The 12,513-nt window shown below is 49.1% G+C and overlaps 1 long non-coding RNA gene across 1 annotated transcript; it reads left to right on the top strand.

The window, feature by feature from the left end:
• The first annotated feature begins 6 nt into the window (after positions 1-6).
• LOC122234042 lies at positions 7-8,714 on the top strand. Its single transcript, XR_006211747.1, has 3 exons — positions 7-390; positions 5,732-5,854; positions 8,592-8,714. It is a non-coding gene; the product is annotated as an uncharacterized LOC122234042 (long non-coding RNA).
• The last annotated feature ends 3,799 nt before the right edge of the window (positions 8,715-12,513 follow it).

The raw sequence follows: 12,513 nt of genomic DNA, 5'->3' as shown, positions 1-12,513 counted from the left end.
GGGCGGGCCTTAAAGGGACCACGACCTCTTTTCAGCCTGGAAAAAAAATACGGGGTGGGGGTGGGGGGAGAGATCGAGAGTTGCTCCGCCGTTGAACGGAGGGAATAACGCCAGAAAGGAACGGAAAGACACATGAGCCTTCACACGTTACACGTTAGGGATCCGGGTCCCTTTTCCCCAAACACCCAAACCCCTCAACACCCCGTCACACACACGCACACACACACACACTTTCCATCTCGGAAAGTCACGCCGTTGTTTGGCAGTGAGGCCTCATGCCTCCTGGTCAGCCAAGTGTTGTGTTAGTTGAGGTTAATGTTGGGGCGCACACTGTGCAGATGAAGAAATGAGCTCAGGGGACGCAAGCGACTAACCCAGGACCCCCCGCTTGTAAGTGGCCATAGCGGGCTCTGCCTGCCGCCGAAGACGAGTAACCACCACCGCACTGCAGTACCTGTTGTGGTTATGGGGGCTGCAGTAGGCAGTGGAGTTTAAGGGCCAAGGCTCTGGGGCCGCCAGCTTCAAATATGGAGGCTGCTCTTACAACTCTTGTGGCCTTGGGAAAGCGGTTTAGCCTTTTGGGGCCTCTTTCCTGATCCAATGGTAATAGCGCCTGCCTTCTAGGGTGGTCTTGAGGGATGGTGAGAACGTCTGGAAGCAGAGGGGCCTCAGGCCTACCCCCATTTCACAGATGAGGCAAAATGAGGCCCAGAGAAGGGAAAGACCAGTTGACATACACAAGGAGACCTAGTCGCTCCCTTCCTTAACACCCACAAGAAGTAGTCTGACCCTTGTAGGCCCATCCATGCCTAACCCTTTTCCACCTGTTGTTGATGGGGCACAAACAGTGGCTTTCCTTCTGTTCATCAAATGCTCAGAGCTCATTTCTGGCTTTGCACCGGCTCCTCTCTCTGCCTAGAATATTCTCCCCGATCTTTGCTCCTCATCAGACAGCCCGTAGCTCAAATGTCACTTCCTCACCATCCAGCACAGTTAGCAGCCATACGTTACTAAAACCATGGCTCCCCATTTATCTCTCCCTCTTTGTTCTTTTTTTTTTTTTTTAATGTTTATTTTATTTTTGGGAGACAGAGTGTGAGCTGGGGAAGGGCAGAGAGAGAGGGAGACACAGAATCCGAGGCAGGCTCCAGGCTCCAGGCTCCAAGCTCCAAAGCTGTCAGCACTGAGCTAGTTGCGGGGCTTGAACTCAGAAACTGTGAGATCATGACCTGAGCCGAAGGCGATGCTTAACCCACTGAGCCGCCCAAGCACCCCTTTCCCTGTTTGTTCTTATTGCCACGTGAGGACGTCTAGTTATTTAATTTCTGTCCCTTCACTAACTCTGGGCTCTCTGGGGGCTAGAAGTGGGTATGTTTTAATCATTCTAAGAATCTACCCTAGGGTCATTCATTCATTCATTCATTCATCCCAGGGGTGTTTATTGAGCCAACACTATTGGGGGGCACCTGGGATAAAATGCTCTACAAGGTACAGAAAACTCCCTCTGTCCTGGGGTTACGTTCTTTTTTTTTTTTTTTTTTAATCCAAGTTAGTTAATGTATAGTGTAATAATGGTTTCAGAAGTAGAATCTAATGATTCATCACTTATATATAACACCCAGTGCTCATCACAAGTGCCCTCCTTAATGCCCATCACCCATCAGCCCATCCCCCACCCAGCTCGCCTCCAGCAACCTTCAGTTTGTTATTTGTACTTAAGAGTCTCTCATCGGTTTGCCTCCCTCTCTGTTTTTCTCTTATTTTTCCTTCCCTTCCCCTATGTTCATCTGTCTTGTTTCTTAAATTCCACACATGAGTGAAATCGTATATTTGTCTTTCTCTGACTGACTTATTTCGCTTAGCATAATACATTCTAGCTCCAGCCATGTTGTTGCAAATGGTAAGCTTCCATTCTTTTTGGTCACTGAGTAACATTCCATTGTGTGTGTGTAACATCTTCTTTATCCATTGATCGGTTGATGGACATTTGGGCTCTTTCCATAATTTAGCTATAGTTGACTATATACTTTGGCTTTGTTGATTACATTCTTTTTAACATTTTATTTATTTTTAAGTTGGTTTATTTTGAGAGAGAGAATGCGCCTGTGAGCAAGGAAGGGGCAGAGAGAGAGAGGGAGAGAGAGAATCCCAAGGAGGCTCTGCACTGTCAGCGTGGAGCTTGCCGTGGTGCTCAAACCCACAAACCATGAGATCATGACCTGAGCCGAAACCCAGAGTCGGATGCTCAACCCACTGAGCCACCCAGGCACCCCTCTTTTTTTTTTTTTTCTTTTTAACATTTGTCAGTTACTTTGAGAGAGAGCACATGGGGGAAGGGGACGGACAGACAGAGGAGAGAGGGAGAATCTCAAGCAGGCGCTGACGTGGAGCCCAACATGGGGCTCTGTCTCCCCGAGATCATGACCTGAGCCAAAACCAAGAGTCAGAGGCTCAACTGACTGAGCTACCCAGGCGCCCCTCCTGGGGGTTATATTCTAGTGAGATACTTAAGTAAGACATTATATCATATGATGATAACTATTATTCAGAAATTAAAACAGGGAAGGAGGATGAGGAGTGTATGAGGGCAGTTTGCTCGAAAGGGTATTAAGAGAAAGCCTCACCAAGAAGGCAACATTGTGGCAAAGGCCTGAAGCGGGGAATTAGCATTCCAAGCAGAGGGAACAGTGCAAAGGCCCTGAGGTGAAAATGTGCCTGGTGTGTTCCAGGAATCGGCTTTGTGGCTGGAGTAGAATGGGGGGGGGGGGGGGGGACATGATAAGCGATGTTGCCAGAGAGGTGAGAGAAGGGGACAGTCCTAGAGAGGACTGAGGGGGCCCCATGGGCTTGGGGAGGACTTTGACTTTTACTCTCTGGTGGGGCCACTTGAGGCTTCCCAGCAGGGGAGGACCCTGACCTGGCTCAGGCCTTCACAAGAGCCCTGTGGCTGCATGGTGTGGGCATGGGAAACACACGCAGGAGGTGCGACGGGAGCCAGGAAGACAGGGAGGGGGCTGGTTCGGTGGAACAGTCTGGAGAAGAAGGTGGATGGGATCCGGGTGGGGCCGTGGAGGGACTGAAGTGGGCCGGTTGTGGATCTGGTTTGAAAATAGAGCCCACAGGGGCGCCTGGGTGGCTCAGTCGGTTAAGCGGCCGACTTCACCTCAGGTCTTGATCTCGCGGTCCGTGAGTTCGAGCCCCGCGTCGGGCTCTGTGCTGACAGCTCAGAGCCTGGAGCCTGTTTCGGATTCTGTGTCTCCCTCTCTCTGACCCTCCCCTGTTCATGCTCTGTCTCTCCCTGTCTCAAAAATAAATAAAACGTTAAAAAAAATTTTTAAAAAGAAAATAGAGCCCACAGGACAGGCTGAGGGGTCACATCTCCCCAGTGGGGATGATTCAAAATCATCCACTGCAGAGCTCACAGTGACGGCCAAGGGCCCCAGCTCCTTTTGGTGCTCTCTCCACCGTGAGATGCCGCTTTTGGAAAGAGAATCCTTTCTCTCCCTTTGATGCAGACCTGTCCCATGGCCTCCCAGGACCAGTCGTCCACATCAGTGATAGTTGGGGACACGCGTACCTGCTCTCAAACACCTGCGGCTGGCGGTGGGGCTGGGGGGGGGGGGGTTCCCCTGGCCTGTAACCTTTTTTCTCAGCCGCCAAAATGTTTTTTTTTTTTTTTAGCTTTTATACAATTCTATTTGTAAAACATCACATACAACTAAAGCTAATTTGATTTTTAAAATCAAAGTTCATTTAGTGATAATATACATTTGATAACAAAATTGTAATAAAATACTGACATTTGATAGTTTACACAAAGTATCATTCCTGTAAATATCACATCGCATGTAAAATTTCATTAGGGGGCACCTGAGTGGCTCAGTCAGTTAAGCGTCTGACTTGATTTCCGCTCGAGCCATGATCTCATGGGTTGTGAGTTCGAGCCCTGCGTCGGGCTCTGTGCTAGCGGCTCGGAGCCTGCTTAGGATTCTCTGCTTCTCTCTCTCTCTCTCTCTCTCTCTCTCTCTCTCTCTCTCTGTTTCTCTCAAAAATAAATAAACATTAAAAAAAATAAAGTTTAATTAGAAAGTTCATAGTTCACAAAAGTACACGTGTTTTGTCGATAGCTCACAAGAACATTATCATAAATTTACTCAAGATACAGAACAAAATTCACAGGCTGGGCAGTACTACAAAATTTTATGCTGAATCCACTAATATTTTTGTTAGTAAGGTATACCTGAAATAATTGAGATTACCAATGAGTTGACACTTTATTGTATAACCAAAGTCCATACTGGTTTTACATCTAGTAATCAATTATTTCACCAATAATTTAAATGAGAAATCAAATCAAGCCCAAAACACCATTGACACACACCTGGGGTGCCTGGGTGGTTCGGTCAGGTAGGCGCCCGACTTCCGCTCAGGTCATGATCTCGTGGTTCGCAGATTCGGGCCCCGGGTCGGCTCCGTGCTGACAGCTCAGAGCCTGGAGCCCGCTTCAGGTTCTGTGTCTTCCTGTCTCTCTGCGCCTCCCTCGCTTGTGCTCTGTCTCTCTCTACCTCTCGGAAATAAATAAATGTTTTTTAAAAAAAATTTAAAAAGATAGTGGTATGTAAGTGGGAGAGGTTGGGTGACTTCAGCAAAAAGCACACTTTATTGCATAATGTTGTGTAGTTGATAGTTTAGTGGGAACATGTTTGTTTAGTGGTGCCCTGAGCAAAATACATTAAGTATTCTGAGTCGAGGCATCGTCACCTAATCGAAACTCCTTCATACGTTAAAATTTCCTTTTTAAAAAAATTTTTAATGTTTATTTATTTCTGAGAGAAAGAGAGAGACGGAGCGTGAGCAGGGGAGGGGCAGAGAGAGAGAGAGGGAGACACGGAATCCGAAGCAGGCTCCAGGCTCTGAGCCGTCAGCACAGAGCCCGACGCGGGGCTCGAACTCACCAACTGCGAGATGGTGACCTGAGCCGAAGTCGGATGCTTAACCTTTTTATGAAGGTCATTTACTATTCATATATATAAAGAGTTGCTTCACTGTTTTCTGGTTTTGCTCCTAGAAGTTTTATGAGACACTATATGGAACCAAAGCCTTGCTTAAAAATTGTAACAAAACACCCAGATAGTGAGCGCTCAGCTTAGCAAATAAAACATTAGCGGCATCTTGGGGTGCTCTCCATGTCCCTGTTCGACCACATCCACATCTCTGCACTCAGACATAATTGCCATCCTGAATTTTGTCTCTATAGTGTTCCCGCTTTTGTTTATGGTTTTATGTACGCCAGAACAGTCTATGGTTTTGTTTTCCCAGTTTGGAGCCCTAATAAAAATGAAATCATATTGTTTGTAGTATGTTTTTGAGACTCATCTCTGATGGTCTTTGTTTGTTGGTTTGTTTGTTTTAGAGAAAGAGAGAGAGAGCGTGAGTTGGGGAGAGGGGGAGAGGGAGAGAGAGAGAATTTTAAGCAGGTTCCACGATCAGTGCAGAGCCTGGTTCGGGGCTCAATCCCACAACCCCGGGATCACGACCTGAGCCGAAATCAGGAGTTGGACGCTGAACCAACTGAGCCACCCAGGCACCCCCCAAATACGTCTTAGTTAATTCAGTGCTACGTAACGTTCTGTCGTATGATGTACCACAATTTATCAATTCTACTGATAGCGGGCGTTTGGGTGGTTCCTCGATATTTGGTTCTAAGGAAGAAATGCTTGGTCTCTCCTAGATACTTCAAGATAAAGGCAGAGTGGGATTTGGGACAGAGGTCGGCCCTGACCAAAGTTGAGAAGGACCTTTGCCGTTGGCAGCCAGCGCTGCTCCCCTGGAAGCAATTTCAACCCATCATGAGGTAGGGGTACTGTGATGGCCCAGGAAGGGCCTTCTTTTTGGTTCTGACTTGTCACTGTGTTGATTTCTCACAAACTCGACCCACTTTGAAGTCATAATCTAGCCACTAGGAGGACATTCAGGATGGATCCCCCCTTTCTTGCGTTGGTTGTCTCTTCCGCTTTAACATAAATAGTAAAAGAACCGAAAACAAGGATTGAATGTGACACATTTTCCTAGAACTTGGCTCCCTCCAAGACCTAAGTCTTTTCTGATTTTGGCTGACTGAGCTTCTTGACCCACCTCCTTGGTAAAAATCAGTGATGTTAAGGGCTGTTAGCGCTGTTAAAACTACAGAGGGATAGGGGCGCCTGGGTGGCTTGGTCGGTGAAGCGTCCGACTTCGGCTCAGGTCATGATCTCACGGTCCGTGAGTTCGAGCCCCGCGTCGGGCTCTGTGCTGACAGCTCAGAGCCTGGAGCCTGTTTCAGATTCTGTGTCTCCCTCTCTCTCTGCTCCTCCCCTGTTCATGCTCTGTCTCTGTCTCAAAAATAAATAAACGTTAAAAAAAATTAAAAAAAAAACTACAGAGGGATACACTTAGAAAATGTAGAGAGACGGTGTCAACGTTGAGACCTTTCTGACGGACGAGGTGCCCAGAAGTAGCATTTTCGCCCAAGCCGTGATTTTTTCAGATGTCTTAAAGCTAGCCTTCCACCCCTACTCCCACCTCCGTATTTGCTCTTGTAAGCATGATAGTCTTCCTTGATGGTGGGGCCATTTGTTTGGTAAATAAATATTACATTATTTCCTTCTTTCTTTGGGTTTCTTCTGCTGTTCTCTTTCAGCACTTCTTCTGTTGGGAAAACGCGTTAATTCAAAGGTTTTCTTCCTTTCCAGTACAAGCATTTGAGGATGATGAGAGAGCGAGGGGCGGGCTGAGGACAGTGGGAAAGCTAGCGCACCCCTCTCCCTCCAGGTGGGAGGTGTGTGATATTCCTCAGGCACTCTTGGCTGTCCCAGGACAAAGGCAAGGAAAGAAAACAAATGACTAACTGATAGAGATCACAGTCTTACAGGACATCAGTTTACAAATGTCTTGGTAAATTACAAGAAGAAGGCAATCTTATCAATAGCTTAATCTCCAGAAACCTATAGCCTCAGTTTCCTCAAGCCCCAGCATCACCCCTCCATAGTGATGTGGGGAATGAAGGCAAGGAGGAAATGGCAGGTAAAATTAAATTTCCTCATTACCTGTAGCCCATTGACAAATACTGGAGGCAAATACAGACTAGAACGTTTCTCCAGGGACCCCGTACCGTGCTGTCCTAAAGTTAATGCCTTAGTAGAGGGAAACAACCTTAGCTGGACAATAGCGAGGCTGCAGGGATCTTAGGAGTCCTCTTTAGCAGAGCAAAGTCCTTCTGGAAGCCTCCCTTTGCCTTTACCTCCCCCAACTCCTTAGTATATAAGCAGTCACTCTTCATAACCCCAGCGCAGCTCGTTCTGCCCGTGGGTCCTGTTCCCGTACTTTAATAAAACCACGTTTTTGCACCAAAGATGCGTTTAAGAATTATTTCTTGGTCCTTGGCTCCGGACCCCACCCACCATCACCCTAAAACCTCATCAAGGCTGTGACTTTCCCTCTCCATGCTGACTTAGCTGCCTCCTCCAGTTAAAAAAAAAAAAAATTTTTTTCTAACGTTAATTTTGAGAGACAGAGACAGAGCATGAGTGGGGAGGGGGCAGAGAGAGGGGGAGACACAGAATCCGAAGCAGGCTCCAAGCTGTCAGCACAGAGCCCGACGCGGGGCTTGAACCCACAAACTGCAAGATCATGACCCGGGCTGAAATCGGACGCTCAACCGACTGAGCCACCCAGGCGCCCCTACGTTTACTTTATCTTGTTGAAAGTGAGTCTGTTGGGTGTGTGTGAGCGCGCGCGTGCGTGTTCACATGCCATTGGAATTGCTGGGGGAAGAAACGTTCCAGGCAGAGGGGAACCGCAAACACACAAGCCCTGAAGTGAGAACTGAAGCATCACCCGGTAGAACAGTGGTGGCGTGTGTGAGAGGAGACGAGTTCGGAGAGGTGATGGGGACAGGTGTGTGGCCTCCAGCGGGACATGGTGGGGATGCGGACGCTGGTCTGGAAAAAGAACCACGAGAGTGACAAGGGGCTGGCGTGTTGATGTTGACCCTGACGTGGCTGGTGCCTTGAGTTCCCATTGGTGGTCCCTTGGTCAGAGGACACGGCGCATGGGTGGCTGGGGGCAGTGGTCTGTCCTGCCTGCAGCGGTGTGCACATCCAGCCCCTGTGCGGTTTCCCCAGGCGACCCGATCCCAGGCGATCAGGCCGCGTTCTTCGGCGCAACTGTGTCATTTTGGATTCTCTGGTGCTTTGGGCAGGACTCAGAGGCTGTGCCGGGGCCCTTCTGTGCCCAGGTCCTTTCCAGTGGATAGCGGCAGCATTAGGTATCCTTCCTGCTGACGAAGACCCAAAGTGTAGACCCAACTCTTTCCAAGAGCCAGGTGAGAATTGCCAGCAATTACAAACTTCAGATCCACCTTAACGTTGTAAGCGAAAGTGTTGTGATCAAGAATGAAACACAAAACCAGATCAGATTTAAAAAAAAAAAAAAAAGCGTTTTTATTGAGATACAGCCACTCTTTTAGAGAATGCAACTTCGTGGTTTTTGTTCACGAGGTTGGGCAAAGGTCACCACTGTCTAATTCCAGAACTTTTTTGATCTCTCCCCAGAGAAACTCCACATCCTTTAGCAATCACCTGCCTTCAACCCATAGCAACCACGAACCTACTTTCTGTCTCTATGGATTTGCCGCGTAAATGGAATCCTAAAATACGTGACCTGTTGCGCTCAAGGCTCACCCATGTTATGGGATGTCCATCATCCCTTTTGGTGGCCAAATAATATTCCGCTGTATGGACGTACCACATTGGTATTCATCAGTTGAATGCAAATTCTCCATGACTCCGGCTCCCAGTTCACTGGCTTCCACGCTGCCTCTCATCATTCTCCGTGATTTCCGCACCCAGGCAGGTGGCCCTCGAACCATCCTGGCCTCTTGGTTCCAAGACCTCCTCTTCCCCCGGGACCTCGTCCTCCCCCCCAGCCCCTCCCTCCCATGGGCGCCCCTACACCTCGTCTCAGTAACCGCAGCCTTTGAGAACTTCAGCTTCACGCATCTCACCCACTGCCCATCGTAGCCTGTCTTTCTAGTTCATTCCCTCCAAAACCTCAACTCCAACAGTTCGCTGACCCTCCCAATTTTCCTCTACCCCTCAGCCCCCTCATATCTTTACAGAGATTAAATTCCTTGACCAACAGATGATGATCACCCCCTCACACACACTCTCTGCTTCCCTATATTCATCTGTTGAAACTACATTCCTTATTAGATCTAAGTCTCCACCTGTGCGGCTGAATGTGGGTGGAGAAAAATACACAACCCTGGTAACTGGCCTTGCCTTAACATATTTTTTTTTTTGAATGTTTATTTTTGAAAGAGACAGCATGAGCGAGGGAGGGGCCGAGAGAGAGAGGGAGACACGGAATCCAAAGCGGGCTCCAGGCTCCGAGCTGTCAGCACAGAGCCCGAGGCGGGGCTCGAACCCACAAGCTGTGAGATCACGACCTGAGCCGAAGTCGGATGCTTAACCGACCGAGCCTTCCAGGCGCCCCATAGCCTTGCCTTAGACTCATGCTCGCCCGCTTGGAGTGGACCCACAGTGCTGCTCAGCAGGTTCGTCTGTGTCCCAGTTCCCCTGACTCTCCCAGATGACTTCTCCTCCACCCCGCAAGACCTTTCTCATCCTTGCTCTCAGCGGTGACCTCCTTCTTGCTTCCTGAGAGAACCACAGCCACCTTCCCATGGCGCCCCCCCCCCGAATCTTCACCCCCCCATTCCACCTTCTCTGTGCCTGGAGGGGGGGCAGAGCCAACCATATTCCCATCTGCTGGACACCCCCCCCCCCCGCCCCGTGCATATTCTCCTTTTTCTCTTCCCCCCATTCAAGAAATGGGTCCCCTGGGGGCTCCAGGGCTCCAGAGAGAAATGTGACAGGCCCAAGAGCAGAAATAGGTCAGCTCTCTTTTCTTTTCTTTTCTTTTCTTTTCTTTTCTTTTCTTTTCTTTTTTTTTAAAAGCCTCTTCAGGGCTCTAAGCGGAAGTAGCTTCATGGTCTGTTGGGTTTCAGATAGAAAGTTCAGGTGCCCTCAGGGGCTAATGAGTGAAGCCAGCCCAGTAGAGGAAAAATTCTCAGTTACATTAAACACTTGTGACACTACCCCCCCCCCACCACTTATAAGTGACACACAAGCAAGCACATATATTTAAAGCATACAAGTTGATGAATGTTGGGTTATACATAAACCTGTGAGGGGCACCTGGGTGACTCAGTTGCTTAAGCATCCGTCTCTTGATTTTGGCTCGGGTCGTGATCTCACAGTCCGCGGGATCGAGTCCTCTGTCTGGCTGTGCGCTGTCAGCATGGAGCCTGCTTGGGATTATCTCTCTCTCTCTCTCTCTCTCTCTCTGCCCCTCCCCTGCTCGCTCTCTGCCTCTTAAAAAATAATATGAAATGTTAAAAAAAAAAAAAAAAAGAAAAGATCATGATGATGAGAATGAACACATCCATCGTTCCCGAATTTCTTCATGCCTCTTGGTAAACCCTCCACCCACAGCCCTCCTCTGCACACGCTCCGCCCCGCACAAAGACAGATCTGCTTTCTGTCACCATTGGTTAGTTTGCATTTTCTGGAATGCAATTTATGTAGTATGTATTCCCACGTCTGGCTTTTGTTGTTGTTGTTGTTGTTGTTGTTTTTCCACCCAGCATCATTGTTTTGAGATCCGTGCGTGTGGAACTAGGCCATTGCGTGGAACAGGTTAAGTCACCCCAGTTGGTTTATTGAGTCACCTGTTGGTTGGGCATTGGGGTTGCTTCCAGTGTGGGGCCATTACAAATAGGAGTGCTTTGAACACTGGTGTACAAGTCTTTGTGTGAACATCTGCTGTCATTTCTCCAGCGTGTACCCCTAGGAGTGGATGCGTGGGTCGTATATGGGAGTTACACATCTAACTTTTTAGGAAGCTGCCGAGCGGTTTTCCCCAAGTCATTGTACCCCATGTCATTTTTTTCTTCATCACCGCCACCGCCACCACCATCATCAACAACCGGTGAAAATGAGTCTCTTTCTGAATTTGTTCATTCCTTCCTTTAACGGGTATCTATCGGGTACTGCTCCGTGCCTCGCCCTGTCCTAAGCCCTGGGAATTCAGCTGCGCAGAAGGCACACAAAATTTCCCGTCCTCGGGGGGAGACGACCGTTGACTTAGATGCTCTCTCAGCACAGGTGACATGGTGTAGAGGTTCGGAGCACACAGGCGCTCAGGAAATGGATGACCTGGGTCCGAATCCCGGCTCTGCCATTTCCTAGCTGCGTTGGCCTGGGGCAAAGCCTCTTATCTCTGAGTAACAAGGGAATGGGGATGGTGCAGTCTTCACCACCTGAGGCTGTGGCATTGTTGGGTCCCAAAACTGGCCCCTACACACAGAGGACAAGGGGGGGCCAAAGAAAGAGGCGGACCAGTCCAGATGGGTAGGTGGCAGGTTTCATAAGCAAGGGAACTCACTTACAAGGCTTGTCTTGGGCGCCACAAGAGGAGTGGGTCTCCCCACCCACCCTCCAGCATCTTAAAGTTGGCTTTAAAATTTTTTTTTTTAATGTTTATTTACTTTTGAGATAGACAGACAGACTGCGAGTGGGTTAGGGGCAGAGAGAGAGGGAGACACAGAATCCGAAGCGGGCTCCAGGCTCCGAGCTGTCAGCACAGAGCCCGACGCGGGGCTCGAACTCACGAGCTGCGAGATCATGACCTGAGCTGAAGTGGGCCGCTCAACTGCCTGAGCCACCCAAGCACCCCCAGAATCTTCAAGTTTATACAGAGACCTTAACTGGACTCAGTCACGTATACCATCCACGTGGTCTCAATGCCTTACTCTGTCAAGGCTAACGTCCTTGGAACAGCTCCCACTGCGGGAACAGTGAGCAGAGGTACATTCCGTGGTCGGGGGAGGGAGGGAGGAGCCTCTGATTGGCTGAGCCCAGATCATGGGTCAACCAGCAGTCCTGTCCTGTGTGACGTCCCCCCATCCTCCACCCCTCATGACCGACTCTTACCATCTTACACATACCCCCCACCCCCCACTGATTTATAAAGTCTCCCAGGCCAGGGGTCAGATTGCTGAAGGTGTTCACCTGTGTCCCCATGTGATTTAATAAAGACGATGTGCTAGCTGCCTTATCGGATGGGAACACACAATGTTCTGTTTGGAAAATGACACAGGTGTCTCCTTGCCAAGCAGTGATCATGTCCAAGGCCATTCTGTTTTGGCGGACAGCTTTCCTCATTAGAAACATTTTAGGGTTCAGTAAAGACAGGCTTTGTTGGCTGTCGTTCAGGATTTGCTGGGTGACTTTAGTAAGGGCTTCTGTGTGTGCTATAATGTCCTCCTGACCAGGGGCGCCTGGGTGACTCAGTAGGTTGAGCGTCCGACATCGGCTCAGGTCATGATCTCGTGGTTCATGGGTTCGAGCCCCACATCGGGCTCCATGCTGACAGCTCAGAGCTTGGAGCCTGTTTCGGATTCTGCGTCTC

The sequence above is a fragment of the Panthera tigris genome, chromosome E2 (assembly GCF_018350195.1).
Source record: "Panthera tigris isolate Pti1 chromosome E2, P.tigris_Pti1_mat1.1, whole genome shotgun sequence".
Classification (NCBI taxonomy): Eukaryota; Metazoa; Chordata; class Mammalia; order Carnivora; family Felidae; genus Panthera; species Panthera tigris.
This window is presented reverse-complemented; position numbering and strand designations above follow the sequence as displayed.